The following is a 21276-nucleotide window of genomic DNA, read 5'->3' on the forward strand; positions in this document are numbered from 1 at the left end:
AAGGTTTTCTAATTCCACTGCAGAATCCTGTAACTTATAAAACGACTTAGATGTTTGTTACCTACTTACATGCTTTGCCACACATATCTGTTCAGCAGGAAACAAATATATTACAAAGGCTCTTTGCTAAATTTCAAAGCCAATAGTTGAAGAATTTGGGAGCAAAAAGAAGTCAGTGATCAGGGTAGCTTAAACACAATTTTACACTTTTAGCATCTCAGAAGGCACAATATTTTTGCACCCACATTCTTGGGCCAGACCATCTGAACCACATCCCTGTCAGAACCCAGGAAATTTCTCTGACTGCCCTGGAGGACTTGAAACCCTGGCAGGGGGCTCAGAGACCTTGGCACAGAGTCAAAAACACGGGTGCCTTTGATTCTAACCCATGGAAACAATTACCAACTTTGAGGAGTTACGAGCCACAAGAGTTTGAATAGAATGTTAATGAATTTATCACAGGATGAAAAAGTAAAATTTTGGGCTCTTAGAATGAGGCTTCAAGAGGCAAGACAAAAGAATCTGGGCATGTCAGTTTTTCTCCTTCTTTCTCTTAGCCTTCATCTTATGCTGTGATGGTGGCACTTTTGGATTGGTTTAGAGTAGAGACAGACTGTTTAACATAGGTGATAGGTATTGGAAAATTATTGTAAATAATATACATGTAGTTTTTAGTATAAAAAGATAACATCACCCCAAAGCTGTTAGCGTGCCATGAACTGACGTGCTGGACAGATCTCAGCAGGTTAGAGAAAGTTATAGATAAGAAAAAATAAACAACTTTGAGAACAAGAGCCAAGGAATCCCATCTTCTTCTTCAGGCTCAGGGCTGGAAAAAAGAGACTTTCTAACACCTCGGGGTCATCTCGATGCCAGAGACACCATCACATCCCTACTGAGTTGCACATTGTGCTTAACCCACTTACAGGTGGTGTCCTACTACAGTCATGAGGCTTTAATTATTTCATTAGTTCATTTGAACACCCTGCCCACCTTAGCCACTTTCATCTCGGAGGCAAGCTTCTTCTCATGAAGAACCCTGCAGAGCCCAGGCAGTCTCCTCTTGTTTGTGAAATCTGGGTCCCTCATGTCTCATCTTTATCTGCAAGTGAGTGCAGAGAACCTTAGGAAGTTTCAAGTACAGATCCACAGCAGTGAAGTGCATCTGGAGTGTGCTTCCCAAAAGCATAGGAGCACTAGTAAAGATTTTCAATTCAGCATGTGGCACAGACACACAAAAATGAAACACTCTGCTCTAGGAACAGCAACTTAGGTTTTGTGTGTGTTTGCAAAAGAAAAGAGGTAGAAAAGAAGGAAATCTTCTAGATCCTGCAGGGACAGATAAAAGGAAAACTCCTTTTCAAATTTTCATGACATCCTTTTGTCAAAGGCTCAGCAGACAATATGGAGATTTAACATAGATTAGGCTTTACATTTAAGGGGGTGACAGCACTATTGTCAATTAATCCTACAGATGATAAACTCTGAGAGCACCGCCTCTGGCCTAAGTTTCTCTGGTATCTTTGTCTGTCTATGTTGAGAATTCAGATAAAGTTAGAAATCAAGATTACAAAGAATGTTTATATAAAAGTGCATTCATTGTCATGCAAAGCAGCATCTTTAAAGAGAGAGCTTAGGTGAGAATCATCTGAGTAAATGCAGATGTTGCCCACACAGATGCTTATGCATGAGCTGGCTGGGTACAGTCTTCTTGCAAGAAGCCTGGTACCCTTGTCATTATTTCCCTCCTGAACTATTTGGCCAAAATGGGTCAAATTAACCACATACTCAGAGCAACCAGCTCACAAATGAACATCTGTCTATTGATGTCTAAGTATAGAGAAATCCAGAACAGTGTGTTTGCCCAAGAGTCCTGCGAGGGTAGATTTACAATTGCAGACAATAACATACTTGTATAAAAGTATTTACTGTCCTAGAGTCACAAATGTAAGTCAGCCCAAGGTATAAGACAGCCTTTGCCTCCACAGCACCCTTATGCTCTGTTGGCACACCTAGGTGCCCATACTGCTGTAGTTTTGCAGATATAATTACCCATACTTGCTAGACCACAACAGTGCAGATATAATAGCCAGTTTATGCTACCGTTTATGTTTTTACTGGTCTCATGCATTCCCCCATGCTGTTTGCAGGGGGAAACAAGTATCTTTTTCTTCAGCAAGTTCAGAGGGCATCTTGCACTCTGGTTCAGCTGGTAGAGCTGGCAGTGACTCATGTTGCACAAAAATACAAAAAGCAAGAAAAACAGGAAATCTTGTGATTCCTGTCTCTAAAATAAGGCTTTAAAAGCCATTAGAATGATCCTGTGTCTCTGTTAGCCACCACGGATCCTGGACAGTTTCCAAAGCAATGAGCATCACCCTCATCTCTGGAAACCTGCTTCTCAACTGCAATGTCAGCTGGCAGGAGGGGGCGAGAAAAAGGAAACAAACCAAAACATTCTACAGAATTAATTAGGAGTTTGGAACACAATTTTCGCTGAAGAAGCAAATGAAGAGTATACTCACACATCATTAAGGAAATACATTGATGCCTGAACAGAAATCATATCCCTCTGCTGAAATCAGTACTTCCTAAACGTATGTACATTGCCTATAGTTCTTATTAATCACTCCTCTTCTAGCCAGGGTGATACAAATATAAGTGTGGGATACTAAATGGCCCTGGGACATCTGATGAGTCCAAAATTCTTTTGCATGTTTCTCTTTTTAGAGCTGAATACGTTTCATTTTTTTTTGAACACTTTCCTCTCTTTCACTCATTTTCTGCACACTTTTTTTGTTTGAAGGCAAGCAGATTTTCTTGAATGCAGCTTTTATCTGCAAAACATTCCATCATGAGAAATATTTTGAAATAAAAGAAAATGGAATCTTTCATTTTGTGTGCATTGCAGTTTTGGTTCCAAATGCTATTTATTCATTTACAAATCCATTCTACCTATCCAGCTAATTTCACTTTCTTTCCCAGTTATACCAAATCAAATTATTACCCAGAGTTAAATAAAATTACTTCATTTTGATTCTTATTTTTTTCCCTAATTAAAAAAAAAAAAAAAAAAAGCAAACCACTTTTGTCAGGAGCTGAGTGCCTTCCAAGGTAACACATCAGTTACCTTCTCTTTGGGTGCATCCCTCCATTTCTCTACACCACCTTTGGGTGCTCAGTACCACAAAGGGATCAGAGGCATTAATGAGAAATTATACCTCAAGGTTCTGTAAGTGGGAAAGCAGTGATGTAAGTGGGAGAGCAGTGCTGTGCCAGCACAACAGGCAGCACACCTCAGTGGAGACACAACGAGAATTTGGAAGGCTTGAGCTCCACCCCAAACTCTACAATTTTAAGTACACCATGAGGCAGTTTCCACATCAGTGAACTGGAATGGCTTTTATTTTATTTCCATCTTAAAATACTTATTGATCTTGCAATTCAAACTGCTAAGAAATAAGGAAAAAAAAATTAGGTAATTCTGCTAAATAAAGCAGGATTATACTGTCTAATAAAGACAGTATTTTGTTCTATACCATGCATCTTACTGGTTTTTTTCTCTAACTAGGTAAAAACTACATACAAATAGCACTGGCTCAGGACTTTTTAGACAATTAGTATTTCAATTCCTAAAAGAAATAATGGTATAGATTTAAAATAAAAATAGCACTAGTATCAGAAGGCTATATAGTATTGGAAATCTGGTAGTATGTTAAAGTTTAAGAACCTACAGAATGAATGCTTCTCAGATTGAAAGCTCAATTGAAGCTTGATCAATACCTAAGTGTCCAAGAGGTCAATATTGCTACCAAAGTTTTTTAACTTGTAACTAAGCCCGTAAAAGAAGTAGACAGCAAGTTATTGAGAACTGATAAAGGTGAAGTTATTTCAGCTAATAACAGCCTGCAGAGGATTGTGAAATTCCCCAGATGTACTTAAAGTCATTGGAGCTCTAGGCAGCATGGTGGCAGATTAGATTTACCTTGGATAAGCAGGAAATAGTGTACATTGACACAATAAAAAAAAATCAAAGTCACTGACAGTCTCTAAGCCCAGCTGCTGCTGCAGTGGAGAAAGAAATGGAGGAGCCAGCTCAAGCAGATCAGAAAGAGATGAGTACAGTAAAAATTACATGGGTTAGACATGAGGAATGATACTCAAAGTAAAGGGGGGTGGAGGGGAGAGGGAGAATTAGGGATTTGGGATTCATGGGTAATGATGGTTGTTGATGCTGGAAGGGAACTTTTTGAAATATTTGTAGAAAAAATTATGGGAAATATTTTAAAATGTGAAAGGTTCAAATAAAAATATTTTATTCCTAATATGAACAACTAAAAGACAAAAAAAATGGAGAAATTGAGAAAAATATAAACATAAGCAAACCCATGAGGAAGTTATTGACTGCAATGAGGTCTCCCCTCAGTCACCCTTTCTCCAGGGTGAACAGACCAAGTGACCTTGGCAGCAACTCGTACGGCCTCCCCTCAAGAGACCCTTCAACATCTTTGTGACTCTTCTTTGGATGCTTTCTAAAAACTTTCTTATATTGTCATGCCCAAAACTGCTCAAATACTAGAGGTGAGAGTACACCTAACAGAGAAACCATAAATATAGCAGAGTTAGGGCTTCAGTATTTTTTCTGAATGGAGGTCGTTTGCTGAATCACAGACTTATATTAGGCATTCAACCTACTGGCGTCTACTCTCTGTTATAAAGCAAATGCAGATGCATGGTGGTAGAAAAAGCTTCTTGAATCATCTCAGGAAAAGCTGCAATGACATTCCCTATTATGCTTCACAACAGGAGTTTCTCTTGACTCTCTTTGCTTTATTTCTCAAATCAGAAAGAGAAGGAGAAAGAAAGTACTTTCCCCTGGTTGACTGAGTTTCAGAGAATGCCAGGTCCAGTCTCTCTTGCTTTCCTTAGGATTGCCCAAATGGCTCCTTTGAAATGGATGTGTCTAATTTTAGAGCAAGAAAGAGGAAAAGAAAGCTAGAGAGGCTAAAGCAAGGTGACTTTTCCCTGCATGTGTTGGTGTGTTAAGATTCTGTGGCAACATTTTTCTCTTTTTCTCTGCTTGATTCTTTCTCTAGTCTCTTTTTTTTTCCCCCACAGATAAGCATGTTTGTTAACTTTAATGAAGTACAGAGACTGAAGTACAGAGACTGCTCTGTGTTTTATTCATGTGGAATTCTCTTAAGCATGTAAAGGACTCATTTGCTTTATTTGTTTTCCGTGGCCATCCTGAGAAAAAAGATGCATCAAAACCACCATAATATCATACTAAATGGGAGTAATGGGGCATGAATTTCAGGTTACTGAGGCGGCTGCTCATGGAAGTCAAACAACAAAACAATATATGCTGTTATTACAGCTGTGTGCACTTTGTTTTTGAACATGTGTCTCATGTTCAAAACTAATCACTGTAGATTTTATGTGTAACTTGGCTTTCTTCTCTTTAACAAAACACAAAGTGGTGAATACAAATGAAACAATGAAGTATCTTTAAAGAAAAAAGCTGTATAATTACAGCCAAAGAGCTGAAACTGCTGAAGACAAAGGATACAGATTTCAAGTGAACTTGAATTTAAGATCTTTGGCATTCTCATCTTACATAGAGTACATGGCAGAGGTGCTTTACACTTGCTTGCAAAATGTTTTAGATAATTTATCGTTCAGTTTGTACAGCCCTTCGCAATTAAAAAAAAATCAGTCTTTAAAATAAGGGTCTATGGTGTAGGATACGTAACAGCCTAAGAAAAAACAGGAGATTGCAAACTACAAGCAAGTGAAGGAGTTTTGTGTTTGTCGGTCATGATTGTTATCCAAAGAATAAGATTTTCACAACAAAATCTCCCAAGGTCTTCTTAACATCTAGTTTCTACAATCCTGCCATGGGCAGGGACACCTTCCACTAGCCCATGGTGCTCAAAGCCCCATCCAACATGGCTCTGAGTTAAGAAAAATATAAATAAAACAGGGGCTTTCTATCAAAAAATGTATCTATTCCAAATGGCTCATTTGGGAATTTGATGAAGATCAACAGGCAAAGAAATGAGCTTAGACAGTGTTTCATGTTACTGAGATGAGTTTGTGCTATTAATTAAAATGAAACCTATTGCTACCTAAAGTTTCTCTGTTCTATCTTCAGTACCTTACTAAATTAATTTTCTGAAGTCTTCTCCATTCAAACTAAGGAACATTATGATAGATGATCATATTTCTCTGTGCTAGTTTGAAGGGTAATTTACAAGAGGTCTGGTGAAGGCTAATGCTGGAACTGATTGACTCCTATTGTCTCTGGCCTTACCAAGGCAAAGGGGCAGCTGAAACCTGGGATTAAGGACAAATTGACAGCCACTGTGTCATCTCCTTCAAGAACATCATTACCCTGCATTCCCAGGGAGATGGGTACAAGGGTCCATGTTTTTCTCTAGGCATTGTAGGATTATGCAGTTTAGTGGGTCTTTGAAACCCTGATGATGCATATTTAATATAGTTTTTGGCAAAGGTATACCTCAGCACCATTGAACTGAAGGATATTTTCCTTATGTTGTGTTGAATGAGTAGGGTTTTTTGAGTAAGAACAGGATGATATCAATGTACACTTTGCTGTTAACAACCACTAACACTGTGTATTGGATAGGCATACCAAATAAAGGTCCTGACCTTGGGACTCTGATTTCACTGGAAAAGACAAACCCTTTGCTTCTGCTGGTTTTGTTGTTAGTGAATTCACTAAATGCTGTCTTTTTCTGATTGTTTCTATATAAAGGATATACATCTTGGAATAAATATTTACATAGAAATATCATCTAGTTTTTCTTCTAGAGAGCTAGCCATTTTCAATAGACTGGAGCTGGGATGAGATTTGTGAATATTAATATGCAAATATTACAGTGAGTCCCATTTACAAGAATGGGTATGAATTATGCATTTGTAAGTCAATGTCCCAAGATTTCTAGTTTACACTTGAGGATATTTGCAGCTGCAGTACAACTGATGCTAAATACAGTAAGTTTAGAATTCTTGTTTTCCATTTTTTGCCTGGTTTTCTCCTTCAGATTCTTTTTATTTCAGATGCTAACTGTGACTGTCTTAGAGCTCCCCAGTGTACACCTATTGCAAACTGAATTTCCTCTTATATTTAAAAGGCAGAGAAAATAGCATAAAGAAAGCTTCCTATTAAGGAATGTGATGGAAAAATGCCAGCAGATAGTGATTGTCATAGCAAGAGATACTGGTCACCAAAGCTAGCACAAAAGAGACCAAAAGTTGAGTTGAAATCCAACAGTGTTATGAAGAATGGAGCAAGATTCATATCTATATCCATGTCCATCACATATCCAGAGAAACAAAGGCTCTAGATTCCACCAGCACCCTACTAAGTACCATAACAAAAGATTTGAAGGCTTCTCAGAAATCCTCACTTCCTATTTTCCTTTTTAGGGACCAGTTTTCTATGGAGCAGGGTAACAGAGTTAGAGTACTCTTTGGTACCTGGACTGAAATGCAACTGGGCAAAAGACTCTTCTAACTTCTGCTCCATTTCACCTTCACAGCCTACAGCCCTGAATTACATTTCTCAAAAGCATCCTGAAGCCTACAGACTCAAGACGTCCTCAGAGGTTATGACAATCCAGTTGCCAAAGAAATCTTTCATAAAGTCCCGTTCTGTTATTCTTAGCAATATGCTATGGCCATGCTACAAGAAGGTATTCCTTTGTCAAAGTATTTTCTTCTTACGATAATTGTTATTTTTATATTATTTTTCAGCTGATATCATATGTTTTTGAACATGGGAAACAATTAAGGGAACAGCTTTGGAAGAACAAATTTTATTGCCACAGCTCAGACTTTCAACAACACACCTTATTTGACAGCAGCTTTTCATCTGCTTTCCTTTACATAAGAATACTTACATATCTCTTTTAATTAGGGACAGCATTCCACTGCCACTTGTGCCAGTAAAATCCTCCAAAACTCAGTGGAACAGCACTGGTAAAACACCTTGGACTTACGTGCTTTACTGTTATGAAGAAAAATCTGATGAAAGAGAGAATACAGAAAATAAATTCCACAGGGAATAAGAATAATTGCGTTTCAGCATTGTACAACAGTGACTCTTGTCTTGTACATTATGGACTAGTGGCAGTCTGTGAGACATTGACATTGGAAAGTTGTCCATGAGATGATCACAGAGAAAAAATTAACAAAGGCAGTCTCACCTACAGTCACTCAAGTGAACAAGTAAAATGGGAAGAAGTGAAAACAATAAAAGAGCAATCCTTAACTTAAAAGTAACTTAACTGTAAAGGAAAATATTGTGGCAACACTGCAAAAGGTGGTGCAGGGAACTTCTTCAGACAGAGTAAGCACCCAAGGAATTTTTGTAAAAGGTTAAATGGTGTTTTGTTTAAAGAAAGCGGTAATATTATACAACAGAGTGAGAAGAATCAGCAGCAATGTTGGGATGAAGCACATGATTATTATGGTTCAAGACAACAGTTTTTAATAGTGATTGGTGCAGAAAAAGTGTAAGGAGACATGAATGGCATATTAACAGAGCCAGGCTTCAAACTATTTGTGAAAGGAAATTCTGCTTTAGAAACATGGGACAAGATTTGCTGCCAGCATTATTCACATTGCTTCATTGAAATACATGGAATTACACTTGATTTAGTTGTAGAGGTCTTGTTTTTTTCTCTGGAAGAAACAAGTGTGCTTTGGTTTGCAAAAATACAAAATGTTTCCATTTTAATAAATCAGATTTGGCAGTTTTAGCCTCCTCTCCATTGTATCACTGTATCAGTGAGCTTTCAATGAAACATTTTTTCATAAGGAAACACTAGTTCATGTTTGCCAGAAAAAGCCCATTCTGAAAAATTTAAAATTTCAAAAGAGGTAGTGAAAACAAACTTGTCAACTTATGCGAGATTCTGTGAACTGTATACCTAAGTCCTCTTTTTCGCTTTAACATTTCAATGAATTCATTGTGACAAAGAGGAGGAACAACAAAGAGTCAGCCCTGATTTTTATTTCACAAATATATTTTGTGTTTATCATCATTTGGAACAGCAAACAGAATGTAAAACACCTTGAAAGTTGCCTTGAAAAGGAGAAAATAGTTCTAATCAGATGCTTCTGAGCTAAAATTCTAATCTCTCCACTGCCTCCCACACGGCAAGCATGGTATCTCCCACTCTTACCTTGCCACATGAGGTTATTATCCCTACTGGTAATCATTGTATCAGGCCCTGCCTTTTCTATCACTCCGTTAAGTCAGCTCCTTAAGGGTTAAGGAAGAAACTTTGTCAGAGGAGTTTCTGAGAACTGTTAATTTGCAGCATGCTATTTAAAGAACACGTCTGCTCATCAGAGGATAATCTCAGAAATCTGTGAGTTTGCAAAGTGGCAGGTACCCAGCTCTCCCTTGGCTGAAAACAGCAGAGATTTACTTTCATATCTACCTCCCACATACAGGAGCCTTTGCCTTGGTTTTTCTGCTCAGCTCCTCATGACAAGGCACTTCAGGCTGTGCATCTGAACTCTGTTGGAAGTTTCTTTATACGTTCAAAATGAAGGGTGCTAAGCCAAGCACTCAGGCTTTCTGTAGAATTTAGACATGGGTACATATATGATGAGGGGTTGCTTTGGAGGCTTATGCTCACTATTTTCAGGTTCAGTTGCTAGCCATTAATGCAGCCATGCCATCTCCTCAGTCATTCCTGCTGTCCTTCTTTGAACATATCCCGGCTTTGCTAATTACAATTACCTTTTCCATCTAAGAATTCCAGAAATTACCAGTTTGTCAAGATGTGGAAATAATAAGGATTTAAGTTTCTAAGTTATAGTCCAACAATTGAATTGTAAGATAGATTAATTGTGATTTGTGAGCCAACACAGATCACTGGTGTGTGTCTGACATACCAAAACTTATCAATGTCCTCAAATAGGTGTCCTTGTCAGGTTTGGGTAGCCTCTGGTAAGCCAAAAAAAAAAAAAAAATTGCAAAATGCACACTTATTATGTCCATCACTTGCTCAGAATTAATTTTTACAGAATCCTAGAATGGATCAGGTTGGAAGGGACCATGGTGAGTCACCTGGCTCAACCTCCCTGCTCAGGAAGGGTTATCCTAGAGCACATTGGCACAGGATTGTGTCCAGACAGCTCTTCAGTATCCCAAGTGGGGGAGATTCCACAACCTCTCCAGGCAGCCTGTGCCAGTGTGCGGTTGCCCACGCAGTAAACAAGTTTTTGTTCATATTCAGATGGAACTTTTTGTGCATCAATTTCTGCCCATTGCCTCCTGTCCTGTTGCTCAGATGGCGCAGAGCCTGGCTCCATCCTCTTGCACCTCCCCTTCAAATACTGATAGACATTGATAAAGTTCCTTCTCAGTTGTGTCTTCTCAAGGCTGACCAGGCCCAGCTCCCTCAGCCTTCCCTGCTAAGAGAGATGTTCCAGTCCCTTAATCATCTTTGTTGTCCTCTTCTAGACTGGCTCCAGCAGCTCCAGATCCTTGGGAGGACAGAACTGGACACAGCACTCCAGATGTGCCTCACCAGGGCTGAGCAGAGGGGCAGGATCACCTTGACCTGCTGGCACTGCTCTTCCTAATGCACCCCAGGATACCAGTGGTCTCCTTGGCCACAGGACACACTGCTGGCTCATGGATGGCTTATTGTCCACCAGGTCCTTCTTCACAGAGCTGGTCAGCCCCAGACTACACTAGTGTATGGTTACACCTGATTAATTTTATTTTTGATATTTAGTACAAATCTCTGCTCTTGGCAACTGCCTGAAGAGGACCTCAGTGGCTCTGAAGGAAAGGCATGAGTAGTCCCAAGCCTTCCTGCTGGCCTTTCCCCAAGGTTGTTTACCTTGTACTGCCAGGCACTGCTCAAGTGTGAGGTCAAAAACAGGCCCAGTGCCCTGGGGCTGAGGTGAGTGATGAAGACTCCATCCCAGGAGCACTTGTGCTGGTCCTGTCCACCCACATTCCAGAATGCCCCCACCTTGGCTGGCCCAGGCCAGTCTCTGGGAGGCTGGCCTGGATGAGGCCAGGCCTCCCTGAGCCTGGGATGGAACATGAAATATTGCATTGCATTTCATATATCGCATTTCATTAGTCTAATCTTCTAGTTACATGAGAATACTTTTACCTATCTCTCTCTCTTTTTCAGCCAGACATAAATTGAAACTCATATTTTACTTCTGGGCCACAAAGCATACAGGTAGAGGTAGTTCATGCAGGACACATTTCCATTTTGCATAGGCACTGCCAGATCAGCCGCTCTATCAAGAAGACCTTATCACCTGCAGATGGCTCTTATTTTAAATTATCATCCAGTGTTCCAGCTGTCTCTTTTGGAAGCCATGCTGTTTCACATGGCATGTTTTGCACAGCTGGCCAGGGAGACAAAGGGGAACAGAGACAGCCCTGTTCTCAAGGCCAGGCAGAAGTCTTGGAATCATCCTCCCAAAAGTGGCTGTATGTCACAACTCTGTCACCATTTGCACCTCAGGACTTTTGACTTTTACAAAAGGTAATCCTTGTAGCAGAAGCAATAGACATGGAGACTCAGGCTTGTTCAAGCCTTACAAAGCTGCATAGAAATTATCTGCATGAGGAATGAGCTTTCTTATTCACTACAAACTACACTCAGCTGGAAGCAGTACATATATAGATGCAAGACTGACCCATGTCTGGTTTTTCCTTCTTTCTCAGTGTAATCAGGAGCCACTAGCTTTTCCACACCAGGAAAGTAGTGGATGTTGGGACAGTTCGCCTCTGGAACTGTCCCTCAGGAAGAGAGCTTAATATTCCTATTTGCACCTTCTTAGCTACTCACACTCGGTGAGGAAAAGAGATGAAGGACGTTAGTGGGAATTCTGATGAGATGGTACATTGCAGTCACCGGTATCCCTGAGAAGCGTTCAGGATCAGCTCTGCTGAAGAGGAGAACAGCACGACTTTTTGTTCTCTTTGTCTCAGGCTTCGTCTGCAGTGGCCCTGTCTTTGTTGATTAAAAATTATTTCTTATCTACATGATGCCAGGGTGAGATTGGCAGCCCACAGCAAAAGCACTTCATGCAATGGTTATGTTTTCCTGCTTTATATTTTTCTCTCAGTAAGTTTGGCTAGATTTTCTGACTCCTAAAGCAGCAGCAGACAGATCTGATCACTGAATTGAGGACAGATGAATAATAACTGATAACGAGCTCTGCAACACAGCAAGGGGTCTGAAAGCGGAAACCTCTGCATCAGTGGAGCCGGAATGGAAAATTTTGTTAATGAAAAATTGGTTTAGACTTTATGCATGACTCTACAAGCAGCTGGGCTTGCTGGAAGCATAAGGGAGTGCAGCTACTCTACTAGTTACACCTTTTCCTCTCTGCCCTTGTTTTAATTAACTGGAGAATTTGATAGAAAACCTTTTACCCTCTCTTCAGATCACATGTAGGTACAAGCAGGAAGCTCATCCTGTACTTTGTCTGACTGGCAGTCACGGAAGAGCTGCTTTTGCTGCAGTCAGCGTCAATGAGTATCATGAATTCAGGCAGAATTTTCTTCTGATGACTGTACTCACAAGGAAAAGAAACTGCACAGAAATCAGAGGGCATTGAAATAAATCTTTTTCTTTTTGTCCCGCTTCTCCTTTCATAGCTTGTGAACTCATTGGAGTAATTCAGAAGGGTGTAAAATCCTTGAAGACAAAGAACACAAAATATGCATCGCTAAATATTTGCATGTTTATATATAGGTAAATGTATATGCATAAATTGTAAACAAATACATGCATAATATACAAAAATGTATGTGTACTAAGGCAATTTCTTCTGGCATCGACCCTTTAATGTCATTCAACACACATAGAATAATTAAGGTTGCCAAAGACCTCTTAGATCACTGAGTCAAAACATTAACCCAGCACCACTGTCTTCACTGCTAAACTATATCACCTAGTGCCACATCCACATGTTTTGAATGCTTCCAAGGATGGTGATTCCATCGCTTCCCTATGCAGCCTGTTCCAATGCCTGATCACCCTTCCAGAGAAGGAATATTTTCTGACATCCATCTAAACTTCCCCCTGTGCAATTTGAGGCTGTTTCTTTTCATTTTTCCACTTTTACTTGGGAGAAGAGACCACATGTCCTCTATAAGTCCTGTGCTATCAGTTTGGTCCACCACAGTGTACCCACATTTTGGGTTTGTAGTAAATCTGATGGCTGCTGGTTACCTCTACAAAGTAAATGAACTACAAGGTCTTTTGTACGTACATACAATTTTGTGTGACATTAATTTTAATGTAGTTCTTTTGCTTTTACTGTGCTTAGTTGCAAACTCAAATCAGAGTAATTGACCCAAGTGTTTCTAGAACACAGAATTGGCATGTAGTAATTGTCTTCTCTTCAATTTTTAAGTATTTGTATGAAATCCTAGATCTACATCAAAACTTAATAGAAAATAATAGTCCCAAATGAGATCTGTGCAGCTCCATTGAATTTTAATGGAGCTAGCTTAAGGAAAAACTAGATTTTTATTATGATTATTACTCTGTCTTATAATTTTCTCTCAATAATATCATGGTGATTTTAAAACATATTCAATACACCCTTATCTGGAATCCTACTGAGTACAACAAAAGCACAAGAGGGATAGGGACTCCATTTTACTGCAAAATTAGCTCAGCAGAGCACATAAATCCCCATAAAATTTCAGGCACACATTTATATTGCGCTGCCTTCTTTGGGACTTAAAGGGTACATCTGGATCCTTGCCTGCTCAGGTCCAGATAGACTAAGGCAGCACTGTCAGCAAGGACGATGACAATGAGCTATGGAAACGTCCTATTCCCTACGAGCAGCTGGGAGAGCTTCTGGTTTCTGTTTTAAGCCAGAAAAAGTACAACTGCTATATGACGGATTCTGCCATGATATTTGGTTGACTCAGAAACTGTACAGAAAAATATGGTGAGGTTGAACACTTAAGTCACTTAGTTTGATTCTTTTTCTTTTGAAATGTGACATTGCCAGAGAAGCATTATCTACCTGGTGCTCATCCAATATACAGCAAAGAGCCTTAAGAGAAATGTGAAACAGTAATATGACAGTCATATTCCAGGAAAGTATTTGGGAACTCCATGTGAAAATTTCAATAAGTCTTATTTTATGCTGTGTTTATGAAAGTGTGGAGTCAGACCTCACAAATGTGGGATGTGATAATTCTATTCTGATCTGTGTGCCTATTCATGTGATGCTGGCATTAAGCGATTATAAGTTACAAAGCACCATCCATTCACGTTCTGAATTTGTCCAGCCCCATCTGTGTCACTGGCATGATTCAGTACTTCTTCTGGACCAGAACTTGGTAGAGGGACATTTTCATGCAACAGATTCCATTTTCAAGCTATGGGGAGCACTTTTGTAACAGCTGGGAGTACTTTTCTGTTGTCACAATTTTATATAAGTAATGAAACAGTAGGGGAAATAGGCCACAGAAAGTCACGTAGTTGTCTAGCACAGTTCACAGGCAGTCTGACAAAAACACAGAGAAGAGTTTTATGTGAAAGCTCTTTCTCAGTCATGTTCCACAGGACAGTGGTTGTATGTGAGATAAACCTTAGTGAATGTAATCACTTGGATGTTTAGCACAATAAGAAAACATACTCTTTTTCATTCTGGCTGGGTATGCTGGTAGTGGAGTTACTAGGAGTGAAAACATACAGAAGTTAGGAGCTTGTAGCATAACTTTTGTACTGTGTTTTTATGTTATCGATGAATAATGCTAAATCTAAGACTGTTTTGCAATTGATTAAAAAATGAAAGATGGGAGTGTGGGCTAAATGCATCAGATCAAGTATTCCTAATGCATAATTCAAGTATTGGATGTGCAATATTCCTGTCAGTTTCAGAAGACTGGCCTTCATCTATTTTTTTGTTTGCTTTGCCTTTTCTTTTACATCACCTTGCTCTCATTACTAGATATATAACAGCTTTGAGCTCTGAACAAATAATAGTCATCCCCACACTACATATCAATTACTTTTGGTCAAGAGATTGTTTTAACATTTCATGGAATACATACTCTTAATTTATGATTGCAAAGAAAATGTGACAGGATGCCTTGAAAATCTTCTAGTGCAGTTTCTACATGAAAAATTAATTTTATTTTTTTTACTGAAACTTCTTCAGTGAGAAAAATCATCATATTTTATGGGCACTGATACATACAATCTCCATATTCTTGGTGGGGCATTTCATATTCTACTCACAGCATTAAAAGAAATTACTGCAAAAACCCAGTTGACAGATTCCTTTATGTTTAGATCACTATGAACCAGAGTCCCCCAATTTTCAAACATGCCAGAAACAGACATGAATATCTTTTTGCTATTATTATGCATTGGGAAAGCACTGAAAAGATGGAAATCTGGGTCAGCAAGGCTTGTGCACATAGAAAAACAGTCCCTTGGGCTTCAAATGTAAGCATGTATATCATTCGTAATATCTTAAAGTGATTTTTCCAATCATTGTCTTAATTACGAAGATGAGAATAACTAAATCTGACCCAAATCTTCCTCCTAACAGACAAGTCTGTGGAAACTGTAGAAGCAATTCACTGCAAACAGATTTGGGAACAGTCTTCTGTTATGTTTCAGCTCGCTCTTTAATGGTAACAAATAGGCTTAAAGTCTAATGCCATTTTCAAAATATGCTAGTGTGCAGTTTTACAGCTGTGGCTGTAATTCAAGGTATTATTTGAAAGCTCGTATTGTAGTCACACTTCACCATATCCTGATACAATATGAAATTTAGCCAGAAAATATTTCTGAGATTAAAAGATCATTTCCCTAAAATCAACCGCTTTCAAATTTGCCTTCTAATTTTCAAGGACTTCTTCCCAGTTAAATAGACATTTTTCAGTGCATCATTTACTTTGCCCTTTTCTCCACTCTCCACCCCCTCTCAGCACTCAAAAAAAGAAAAAAAAAAGAAAGAAAGAATAGATGTTTGATTTAAAGAATGTCCATCTGCAGCCAACAGAAAGAAAACTACTTTGATTTTTGTGCAAACTTATGACTCATGGCCTGCAGCAAGAAGGAAAGCTTTGTTCACAGCCTCTCACTGTTTTTTCTACCACTCCTTATGCACTTATGAGATTCTCTCCAGACAACTAAGCCTGCATGCTTCCTGTCCATGTATTTTTTGGTTGGGGATGGCTCTCCAAACAGCTCAATATTTTTTTTCTTTTACCTTTGGTGAATCTAGTAATCATTTTTTCATATTTTCTATGTTACAGTATTTTAACTTATTGTACAAATAGGAAGAATTTTAATCAGAAATACAGAGATTCCACCAATTATTATAATTGCTCTTTCTTTACTGTTTGTCTGTTTTATGACTGACATAGGAGGTGTGGTGTGGGTAATCATCATGTTCAATCTGGAGGTCGGACCACAGAGTGTTTGGAGAGCTTCAGAGCACCAATCTTCAAGATCCCAAGGTTAGCTGCAGAGACTGATAATATCCAGGACCCCAGCAATGCCCAGGATTTTGGTAGTATCCCAATTAGCAGAGTTCTCATGCTCATCTCTTGACCCACAATGAGGTTGATTCACACAGCCCAGTGAAATACAAGCTGACCTCACCACATTTGATCTGTGGCTCACTCATATGGGCTGCCTGAGCAGTGTTACCAAATGAGAGCCTCATCAACCAGAAATCCCCATGAGAGCAGAACAGCCAGTTCTCTGAGATCCTGTAATCCACATTTTTGGAAAAGCCAGGAGCCCTCATCTGATACCTGGACTCATTGCAGCAGGATCCTGCCATGTGTGCTCCTGGCTGTGCTCCTTAGCAGCTCTGCAATGGCAGCAGACAGCTGGGCAGTATAATTGGCCCCAGGAGGAGGCTAATCATCTCTGCTCAAACAGCTGGATGCACCATACCAATGCCATACTCAGATTAAAGAGGAAAAAGAGCAAAGGATTTTATCTGTTCTGACACAGCAGCATCCTTTTAAGCTCAGAAGACAACTTGTTGATGAAGAGATACTGCTGAGTGATAATTTCTCACTCCCTTAATTTTACCCATAATCTATGAAGAATGTGTAATTTTATGACATTAAAGAACAGCACTGTAATCCAAGGAAGGCACATTTTTCCACAGAGTGCTGTCTGACCTCCTGTGCTGAATATTAGTAACTGAAGACACATCCAAAACACCATACGTGATTTTGGAGGTTTAATACTTTTCCCACCTATAATGCATATCAAATAATACCTGCAAATACAAAGGGAATGAAAATTCTCCCTCCAGGATAAATACTACTGACTAAAGAAGACCACTTCCATTTCATTTCCTCCAGTACCTTGTTGGAAATCTATACCAGTTCATTACAGATAGAAGAGACACTTTCTTCTGAAGCATCACAGATGTGCAGCAGAGAGAAAGTACTGATCATGACAGACCCCTGGTGCCTAACATGGAGCAAAACAAAAGATGGGTTTAATTGTAAAAGCTTAGGAGCCAACAGATTTGGCATTTCTGTTGAGATGTATCAATTCTCAACAGAGAATTCATTTTCTGTGACTGTAAAAGGGATTTTTGCTATCAACTTCCATGGCAGCAGAGCCAGGCTGCTGATGTCTTTTGACTTAGTTTCCCAGTCAATGAAATGGAAAGGCCTGTACCTCTTTCATGGGCATACAAACACACTAATGCTAGCCCTGCATGCTGAGATCCATGGATTTGATTCCAGAGTGTTATTGAAACTGATTGATGCAGCTCATTACTGGGCTATAGGCCAGAGCAGCTTTTAAGTCCCTTCCAGTGCAGCAAATTTTGGCTGTATAATAAACACAGCCACGGCTCTATGCAGATCCATCATAAATACAACACATCTGTGATCACAAAAGAGTAAGTTTATGGAGTGAAGCAGAAGGAGATGTGAGGTGGAGGGACTGGACCCTTGTTGGTGGAGATGAGCCCTCTCAGGAGTAGTGCACATGTCCTTTTCCCATGTGAGGCCACCTCTCTGCGTTCCTCTCCTTGCTATCTGATTGCTGCTGCAATCTGTCCCTGAAACACCTAAGCAGAAAGATGCCTCCATAACTGTGCATGGGGGTGCACACTCTCCCATGGGCTGGTTGCAAAAGGACTTGTGGAGAGCACAAGCACTCAGATCACATTGTAGTACAAATTCTTCATCTGTGTTTCAGCTAATGATAATTTCTTCTTTGTTGGGGTTATTTACATATTCAAGTCAGTTGAAAGAAAAAAATAAAGCACAAATCCTTTCAAAATTTACATTCTCTTGAAAGAAACAAGGACAAGATAAAACTCATATTCAAAGATTTCAGCAGGAAATTCATATGGGGTTAAAAAGTGTGTTGGTTCACCCTGTCTCATTTTCCAAAACATTTTTATTACTGCATTACTTTTCCCAATTTCTATATCTTCACTCTTGCATAATGTAGTTTAAAGAGTGGAATCTAGTTTATTTCAGCCCTAGGGCCCCACCCTGCCATGTTGCATTACATCAGGTTTTATAATCATCATATATTTATATTTCTCACCCTAATCTTACACAAACTGTTCTCTCTTCCTATTTACATTTTAATATACACTTCAACTTCTGCAAGTCTATTTCAGCTTGGCTTATGAAGGATTTCCAAATATTGCTGCTGTGCCACAGAAAATTCAGAGACACAGGTATGTAACTGTGATAACTGTGACCTTGTTGTGGAGCTGACAGAACATAGAAATCTGACCTTCGAGGGTGCTGCCATGGAGGAGCTTTCTGATGTTGGATGTTCAGCAGTTCTCAGCACAAGCAATAATTGAGTTTTCCTACCCCTTTAAGACCCAGAGATCAGCTATAAAAAATGTGCCATCTGCTGAAAGGTTGTGCTCTGATTTAACATCCCTGAGGATTGCTTTTTCCATTCAGGCTATTCCTTCATCTGTCTCAGGGAACTATCTTGATCAGCCAGGCATGGGACCATGGGGTGGCTGGTATCCACACTGCCAGCTTCTGGAGAAACTTAGCCTTGCTTTTACCACCCATATATTCACAGGGACTTTGCAGGTACCCTTGGGATAATCACATGTGTGATTTATCAATCCAAGGTGCCTGAAACATCATAGTACACCAAATGTTTGTGGTTTTTATGCCATGATGTCAGGCATGTTTGAGATGTAACATGGCATGAGAACAGCATGGGAACTCAAGGATACAAGTCCTAGAAAGGTAATGCTGAAAGACTCTGCAGCAGAAAGCCCCAAGTCTGGCATGGAGGTGCCCAAACTGCTGTCCAGCAGAGGATCACAAAGGTGATAAGGACTGGAGCACCTCTCCTGTGAGGAGAGGCTGAGAGAGGAGGCACTGCTCTGCATGGAGAACAGAAGGATCAGGAGGGCAATGGGCACAAATCTAAACTCAGGATGCCCCTTCTGAGCATCAGGAAACACACTCTCAAGGTGAGGGTGATAAAGCACTGGTACAAGTTGCCCATGGAGATGGTGGAGCTGCACTCCTTAGAGATATTCAAAAGCCATCTGGACACACTGCAGGGCAACCTGCATGAGGTGGCTCTGCTTGAGCAGGGATGCTGTACTAGATGACCTCCAGAGGTCCTTTCCATTCTCAACCACTCTGTGGTTCTGTGATTCTATGAAACTTTTACCTGATTGAATTATCTGAAAACACAAGAAATTGCATTCTTATATGCAAAATAAATTAGGTTTCTGGATACTGTAGTAGAAATAATAACTTTTATCAAAGACAAACCAATTTAAAAGTTTTCAAGTATAAAACTCAGGACAGAAGGCAAATATTTTACGCTAAAAATTGAATGCGACAGAGAATGTACAAGTTAGCAAGTTTTCAGTGGAATTCACAAGTCTGGCCAAAGCTCCTATTTTTCATCTGTGGGCCCAGCATGCCTGGCTAAAATTAGGACTGATTTTTCTTCACCTCTGAAATAACATGGCATATGTCATTAAAGTAAAAATTGAAAGTCTTATTAGAGAAGAGTAATGACTACACAGTTGCAGCAAAAATTTATTTTAAATCACGGCATAAGCTACTACTTTGGTTTTGTAAAAAATTGGAGCTCATTGATACAAAGTTGGTAATCAATTTAGTCTTTTGCAAGGGAAAGAGAATTACAGAATGAAGGAAATGCAAATAATAAAGCACAACCACTTAGCACTGATTTTGCTGGTAAGAGTTTCCTCTGTGATGCTCCATACTTGTCAGCACTCTCTTTAAGCATCAAACATAAGAAGTACAAAGCATTTTTTAAATGCTTAAAGCACACTTTTTTGTATCTTTCTATGCAGATGCAAAGTTTGCTGGCAATTGCTACCCACAGCTTGAAGGAATCATGTCAAAACCCTCCTCCACATTTGGAGATATTTCAGATGCTTTTACTGAAACCAGCACATTTCCTTTAATGCTGCTGTGGCCTTTAATTGAGATATGTCCTTTATGTAATTCAGGGTTTTTTAAGATGACACGAAGGCCAAAACCTCAGATCACTGCATGAGAAACTTCCCAGCTTTTCCTGACATAGTTTTGTAGCCATCACTTTCTCTCAGTATGTACAGCAGTATATGTCCATCTATCTATTCATTCATTGATTCATATAATTCTTTTAGCTATGCATCCATCCATCCATTCATATACACACCTACTAGGTTCCTCCACTTATTCGTGTAAGGAGACATAAGAATCCAAAGTGCCTTCCCATCCTAAAAGTTCTGACACTATTTCCTCCTTATTTCACTGCCATAGAAAGCTTGGTTAGCAGGTCAGTTTGACTGAAGTATAAGTGTTAAAATTTCATGCATTAGGTAATACCAGCCCCAGTACTGTGCAGTGTGAGAATCAGCTTCAGGCTGATTTCTCCTCTCTGTTTCCATTGGGAAACCTGATGTTAAAAACTTTCCTAATATTTCCTAATATTGATTTGCTAAGTGAGGTGCCATAGGGCTAGTAGAGAGCTTTTGGTGGCATAAAAGGATGGAAGGTAAGACTTAGGACACAGAGACAAGCCACATGCAGATCTCTGCTTGAGGACAGCTTGTTAGGATTCAAGGGAAATCACTGCTGGAAAGAGTAGCACTGGTGATGGGCAGCTGGCTAACATCAAACACAAAAATGCAGTGGAAAAGGAGCCTCTTCTAGTGAAGCACTCTTTTAGAGCATGATGATCACCAGACCAGTACAAAGCTAACAAATCCTGACAAAGGATC

The 21276-nt window shown here is 39.5% G+C and overlaps 1 long non-coding RNA gene across 2 annotated transcripts in view; it reads right to left on the reverse strand.

Annotated features, from left to right (window-relative positions):
- Nucleotides 1–21276, reverse strand: part of LOC113458756 (uncharacterized) — a 106030-nt gene that overhangs the window by 34868 nt on the left and 49886 nt on the right. The window contains exon 8 of one of the 2 annotated variants that reach the window (XR_003379301.2): nucleotides 7926–12716. The exons of the other annotated variant lie outside the window; for it this stretch is intronic. This is a non-coding gene — a long non-coding RNA (uncharacterized LOC113458756). The remainder of the gene's footprint in view (nucleotides 1–7925; nucleotides 12717–21276) is intronic. 2 annotated transcript variants of the gene reach the window in all.

The sequence above is a fragment of the Zonotrichia albicollis genome, chromosome 3, assembly GCF_047830755.1.
Source record: "Zonotrichia albicollis isolate bZonAlb1 chromosome 3, bZonAlb1.hap1, whole genome shotgun sequence".
Lineage (NCBI taxonomy): Eukaryota > Metazoa > Chordata > Aves > Passeriformes > Passerellidae > Zonotrichia > Zonotrichia albicollis.